Consider the following 6594-nt stretch of genomic DNA (forward strand, 5'->3'; position numbering starts at 1 on the left):
TATTTAAGAAACCATTGCCTAGACTTGCTGGGCGTGGGTCAGCGACTGAGCATCGACCTAAGACCCAGGAGATCTGAGTTCGATTCCCGGTCAGGGCCCATGCCTAGGGGCCTGCCGGAGTCAGTGACGACTCTCTCATCATTGATGTCTCTACCTCTCTCTCCCTCTTTCTTCCGCTCTCTGAAATCAATAAAGATACATTAAAAAAAAAAAAAAGAAACCATTGCCTAATCTAAAATCATAAGGATTAATTTCTATATTTTCTTCTAAGAGTTTTATAGTCTTAGCTTTTACACTAAGCTCTTTGATACGTTTTGAATTGATTTGGGTATATGGTGTAAGGAGAGGGGTCCTACCTCAACCTTTTACGTGTGGATATCCAGTTTTCCATCACCGTATGCTGAAAAAATTATTTTTCCCCATTGAATTCCCTTAGCACCCTTGTCAAAAAAAGCAATTGACTGTAAGTACAAGGTTTTATTTCTGGGCTCTTCAGGCAGTGGTGGCACTTAGTCCTAGTTTTAAATTTTTCTCCCTACTCTGAGAACCAGCTGCACCCACCTCCTCAGAGGCCTGGCTCGTTCGCCACGACTGCCCCCCAAGCTCCCGAGGCAGCAACTCCAGCCGGGCAGCATCTCCTCCGCCGAGGTGGACTTCCAGGGCCTGGGGCACCTCCTTCAAGCTTCTAGGTTCTAATAACTCCCACCTTTTCCATGTGGTCCCCAGCTCGGGATGTGGCAGCTGCTTTAGGGGGGTAGCCGTCTCTGCTTACCTCAGGCTTCCCTTTGTGCCTTTGCAGTTCCTCTTTAACCAACTCCTGATATAAAATTCTTTATGATAAAATAACTGGTAAAGTTTCTGTTTCCCTGACTGGACCCTGGGAGATGCATGGAGACTCTGCCTCCTTTCTCTCAGTCATTCGCTAACTCATTCATTCATTTCGCAAATAGTCGCCTGAGGCCAGCTTTGTGACAGCGCCCAGGCAGGCTGATGCTGGGGGCTCCCGGGTGAACCAGAGGTGGGCTGTCCTTCCCCTGGAGGGGCTCACCTCCAGAGGGGGGAGGCAAGGCACTCCCAGACACAGAGAGAGTAGCAAGTGTGCTGCAGAGTGACCTCGGGGTCCACCTTGAAGGGCCACAGGGCCTCACCGCTTCCCTGGCAGCCCAGCGGCCTCAGGGAGTTGCTGCTCTGGGAGCCGCGTCGGCCCAGCTGGGGTTCTCCGGGGCTGTTCAGTTCCAGCCAGCCCGCCGCAGGCTTATGGGATCCAGATGCGCTGGCACCTGCAGAGTCAGGGCTGAGGCCTCTCTGAGGAGCCGGGGGGCCGGGCCAGGCACGGGGAAAGCTGCCAGTGGGAGAGGGGGCTTCAGTTGGCCTGGTTCTCCCATTCGAGACTCAGCCTCTTTGCTTACAATGCCCTGTGGTTTACCTGTAGGGATGCACCTGACAGTGGGCTGTGACTGAGGGGAGGAGGAGGGGGTTCCTGTGAGCCTCCCTGCGTCCTCTCAGTAATGAGGTGGCCCTTCCCGGGCTTTCTGAGGAGCTCATGGTCTGATGGCAGAGGCAGACAGGTTCTTTGGCCCCATGGGTAAGCACATGGAGGCCCAGAGAAGAAAAGAGCTCCTTTGGTCCCGCAGAGCAGCTATGGGCCCAGGGCCACTGCTTTTAGGTCCAGCCCTGTCAGGCCACCCTGCCTCTGACTCAGCTCTGTCTTCCACACCATGCAGGCCGCCCTGCATCTGGCCCTGATCGCAGAGCCTCTGCCTGGAATCCCTGCAAGGCCCCCCTGATTGCCCGCAGCCCCCTTCTATAAATAGGTAGGTGTGGCCTGCTTCCAGCCTGAGCCCAGAGGAGAGTCCCTGGAACTGCTGACTGGGGAACTCTGAGGGCCCCAGCTTCTGCTTCTCCTCCTGAGGCCCCTGTGAGCACCAGGCCTCCCCGGCCCCCGTCTGACTCACTTCTCAGACACCTGGCTCCTGGTCCTCTCTCCGCCTCCTCCAGCGGCTTCTCCAGGACCTGCTCTCTGGGGGCAGGATCCCACTGCGATGGCCCTTTGACCTTATTCTGCACCCTTGCCCAGGACCAGCCATCCTTTCTGAGGCCTCACTGGCCATGGCCTTGGGGTTAATTCCTCAGTCCAGGCTTCGGGGAGTCCCGAGCCCTGTCCCCAGGGGCCCCTCACATTCAAGTCTCAACTGAGCTTCTCATCTGACCATCCCCCCTCACCACGCCTGGAACCCAGCCGCACCCCGGCTCCCTCCCCCACGTCCAGTCCTGTATCGTTGCCTGCCGCCTCCCCAACACGGTCCCTCCACACTCTCTGACTTGTTTCACGTACGTTATTGAAGCACACAGACCACCAGTGTAAGGTAAGTGAGCGTTCACACAGCAACACCTGTGTGTCCAGCACCAGATATGGAAAAAATGACCAGAGCCTGGAAGGCCCCTTCTGGGCAGCCACGACCCTGACTTCTAACACAATGGATTACTTTGCCTGGCTTTGAACCTCACATAAATCAAATCTTATAGTATTGGGGTGGATGCTGCGGTAGAGCAACCCAGATTCCCTCCTGGAAGGAGGAATGTATTCCCAGCTGCTGGGAATGCTGCTAGGATATTGCTCTCAGCTGTAGGCCCTTTAGGGTTGTCTGGGCCTAAGAACTGCCTTGCCCAAGGTCATGTCTTCTTCCAGGGACAGCTGCATCCAATGACTAATCAATGTGGCTATAAAGGCCCGGCCCCTTGCACAACTCAACAACTCTGCAGGGCCCTGCCAGCTCCAGGACATCTTGGGTGGTAAAGAGACTGCATTACAGTTTAACTTCCCCTCTGCAGCTGAGCTGTCCTATGATTAATTCTTGCAAATGATATGGAGTGTGCACCACTTTGGGAACCCCACTAACCCGCAGAAAGTGTGGCCCACTTTCATCCTTCCTTCTTCCTCCTGGCTAGAATGCAAATGTGATACGGGCACTTGAGCAGCCACCTTGGGCCATAAGGTGGAAGCCAGGTACTGAGGGTGGTGCAGCCATAAGCCAGTGGGAGCCCTAGTCCTGATCCTGTGGAGCTGCCCCACCAGCCCCGGCTGCCCCCCTCTGGGCTTCTACACGAGCAAGAAATGAACTCCTGTCTTGTTTAAGCCACTCTTTCATGTTGTCACTATTTGCAACTGAAATAAACCCCAACTGATATCCTCACAAAAAATGGTGTCAGCACCTACCAGTGCTGGGATGAGCAAGAGGCCAAACCAATAACACTGCCCTCGTCTGGTAAAATGAATACAGAAGGACGATTGCGCAAAGAGCCTTAGGGTTCTGTGAAACGTGCATTCAGCTCCAAAAATACTCTGCCAGCTACACCATCATGAAGTATTTCATAGGGCTAATTCTGCTGGTCTTGGAACTAAGTAGAGCCGGTCGCTGGACATCTGCTAGGGTATCCTGCAGTGGGAAGGAGCCTGTCCTTAGAGCTCAACACTCCTGGGCTGAAACCGCAGCTTCACCAGGCACTGGCTGTGTGGCCTTAGGCAAGTCTCCTAACCTCTCTGAGCCTCAGTTTCCTCATACATGAAGTGCAGGTGGTGTCTTCTTCCCAAGGGTGAGATGAATGAAATCACGTGCAGGAAAGAGTCTTCTGCTAGGCTTGGGGCAGAGCAGGTGGGCAGGAAGTGCCAGTGTGCATAGAGGCTCCTTACCCACAGCATTCCTATCCTTCTTTCTAGCTAAAGGAAACCTGATTTTCTTCAGCCCCCAGGTGAGCTTGTGTTGTAGACCAAGTGGGGCCCTTCCCAGCCCCTGAATCAGACCAACCTCAATTGGTGTAAACCAGTCCTGGTCATTTCATTCCCTCTGCTAGTAACTGGAGTAGGAACGAGCCAGTGAGAGTTTGGGAAAGTCAGCTGGACAAGAGAGCTGAAAAAGTTTTCCTAGACACAAGGAACAACTCTTCCCTTCTTTTTTTTTGCATTAGTGCATAAGGGTGTGATGCTTGGGGCAGTGGCAGCTATCTTGAGGCCATGAGGGAATAAGCCTGAGACCAAAGTCAATACACTGGATCCTTGAAAATATAAAAATGTTGATGAGCTGCTGAATTAACTAACCCTGGAGGCACCCTTTCCTCAGATTCCTCGTTATGTATGGCAGACACTGCTAGCAGTCCTCTAGTGTCCATCCTTCCTGTCATTCACTTAGTAACAGAACATACTGAGTTGTGGCTGGATATTTGGCCCCCCAGAGGCACACTACACTTCCCAACATCCTTGGCCAATGGGATGTGAGCACAGGTGAGGCATGCAACTTCAGGAGCATCTCCTCAAAGACACTCTCTTCTCCCTTTTGCATGAGCTGGGCCATGGCAACAGCTGGAGGCCTTTGGAAGCCCTGTCTTGGGGATGGCAGAGCGGTCCGTGGGTCTCAGAGCACTCGCCTTGGGGCTGTGATGTGAGAAACAATCTTCTATCTTGTTTAAGTGGCTCTAGGTTGGAGTCTTTCTTTAGAGCAGCTTCCCCAGTGCCTTAGCCGGTACATCAAGTGGGAAAACAAAGCCCTCAAGATTTCAGCCACCTGACTTGTTTCTAGAACAGGAGGCCTCTCTGATCTTTCTGTCCTTGGAAGTTGGTGGGGACAGGCTGGGCTCCAAGGTTTCTTGGTGGTGGACCTCGGCTGTGAGGAATGTCTTCCCTTTTGGGGATGCCCCGCCCTCCTTTCCCCCCCAGATGCAGCCTCACCCACCACCTTTCCCGCCCCGTTCCTCCAGGTAGCCCAGATCAAACCTGAGTCCCCGGCCAGTGGTCAGGTCCCAAAGCTACGTCCAGTCCTGACACCCAACGTCACAGCAGGATTCCCAGCATGCCTTGCACTGGCTGGCCCAGGAGTTAGGATAAGCAGAGATTTAGGAGCAAGTGAACCGTGAAACCTGACTTCCAGGAACGCAGCCTTAAGCTACTCACTCATCCTGGGTTCCTGTGCGCACTCAGACGGAGGACATTCAATTTAATATTTAAACAAGAAGTTGAATATTGATATAGCAACGAGGGGAGTTATCTCCTTAGCCCAGAGCTGCTGGGAAAGCCACTTCCCTGCTCGCCTGTGCTTGGCCAGCCAGGGAAGGTTAATTAAATAGCTCACTGCAATCCTGCCTCCGGCCTCCTCTGCTGGGCCACCCACTGCCCCCCAATAAAAGGATAGGTCTTCATCTTCCCCAACCCCCAGACATCTGTGAGCACTGCCAGAAACCAACCTCAGGGTTCCTCGGATCTGATTACTATCCCCAGGGCAAGGCTTCCTCCCAAGTCTGCCCCTCCCTCCTGCTTTCCGAGAACTGAGAGCTGAGTTCCGCCTCCTACTCCAAGGAGGGGAAGCCTGAGGCTGCCAGGGACTGTGAGTTTGGGGTGGGACAGAACAAAGCCCAGAGTCCCTCTGGAATCAGACCCAAGCAGAGGGTGCCCAAGGACGGCTCTGGGCTCTGTTCTATGGGTTTTTCCCAGGGACGTGAGAAGGAGCCCTCTCCAGCTCCCCCAGCCAGCCTTCTTCCTCAGGATAGCCAAGGCCTGGGTTCAAATCCCAGCACTGCCACCTACCTGCCGAGCCTCAGTTTCCCCATGTGGCAAATGGAGGTGTGTTGTAATAACGTGCTCCATGCCAGGTGTGCCAGGTGTCGTGCTGGCTCATGTGATCGTCACAACCATGCGAGGCGGCAGGTACTATCCGTCTCCTCTTTGCAAAAGAGGCAAGAGGCAGAGCTCCGGCTAGGACGCAGAGGCCAGGAGGCAGGAAAAGGGGGTCTTTGGGCTCCCCCACCCTGCCCTGGGCATTAGGACAGTTGCTACAAGCCCAGAGGAGGTTAAGAACGTAGCACTGGGGCGGGTGGGGGCTGGGGTCCTGGGGCAGCAGAGGTCACCTTCCTGCTTGGGGCCTGGACATGAATCAGCCTTTCTCCTGTTACCTCGCCCCGCCCAGCCATCCTCTCAGCCTTTTCTCCAGGATGCTGCTATTTCTGGCCAGCTGGAGCCAACAGGTTTACAGCTGCTGCATTAAGAGCCTGGCTCCTCGAGGTACAGCCCCCTGTTCAAGCAGATGGATGGAGGGGCCTTACTAGACCACGGAGGAAGAAAAATCAACCCCAAACCTCTGTGCCCTGGCTCCCCAAGCCCAGTTTCTCAGAGGCAAGGGTGCCAGGAACATCAGAATTCTCCCATCCGCAGCCTGCCTGGCATGATGCAAGGAGGCTGCCTCCTGGACCACGTTGCCAAAACAGGGGACTTGTCCAAGGCCTGTAAACATTCGGGAAGCCTGTGCTCCTGCGGAGCTGGCTGCAGCTGTTGGGGCCTGGCCTGGTCTGACCCTCTGGGTTAGGTGTGGGGGTGGCTGAGGGCCCAAGCCTCTCTTACTGATGTTCCCAGGGAAGTGGGAGTCCAGAGCAGCTGCCTCAGCTCTGCATGGACTGACAGGAACTTCTTGAGTCCCTCAGGAAACTACAGGGATGTCCCCCACTGGCAGCCTGAGTCCAACGCCAGGAATGACCACGAGAGGAATTTGACATGGCTCCACCCTTCAAGATGTTTAGAGGGATGGGCCAAGAACCCAATGGTCATGGAGG

The sequence above is a fragment of the Miniopterus schreibersii genome (assembly GCF_964146895.1).
Source record: "Miniopterus schreibersii genome assembly, chromosome: 2".
In the NCBI taxonomy this organism is placed as follows: Eukaryota; Metazoa; Chordata; class Mammalia; order Chiroptera; family Miniopteridae; genus Miniopterus; species Miniopterus schreibersii.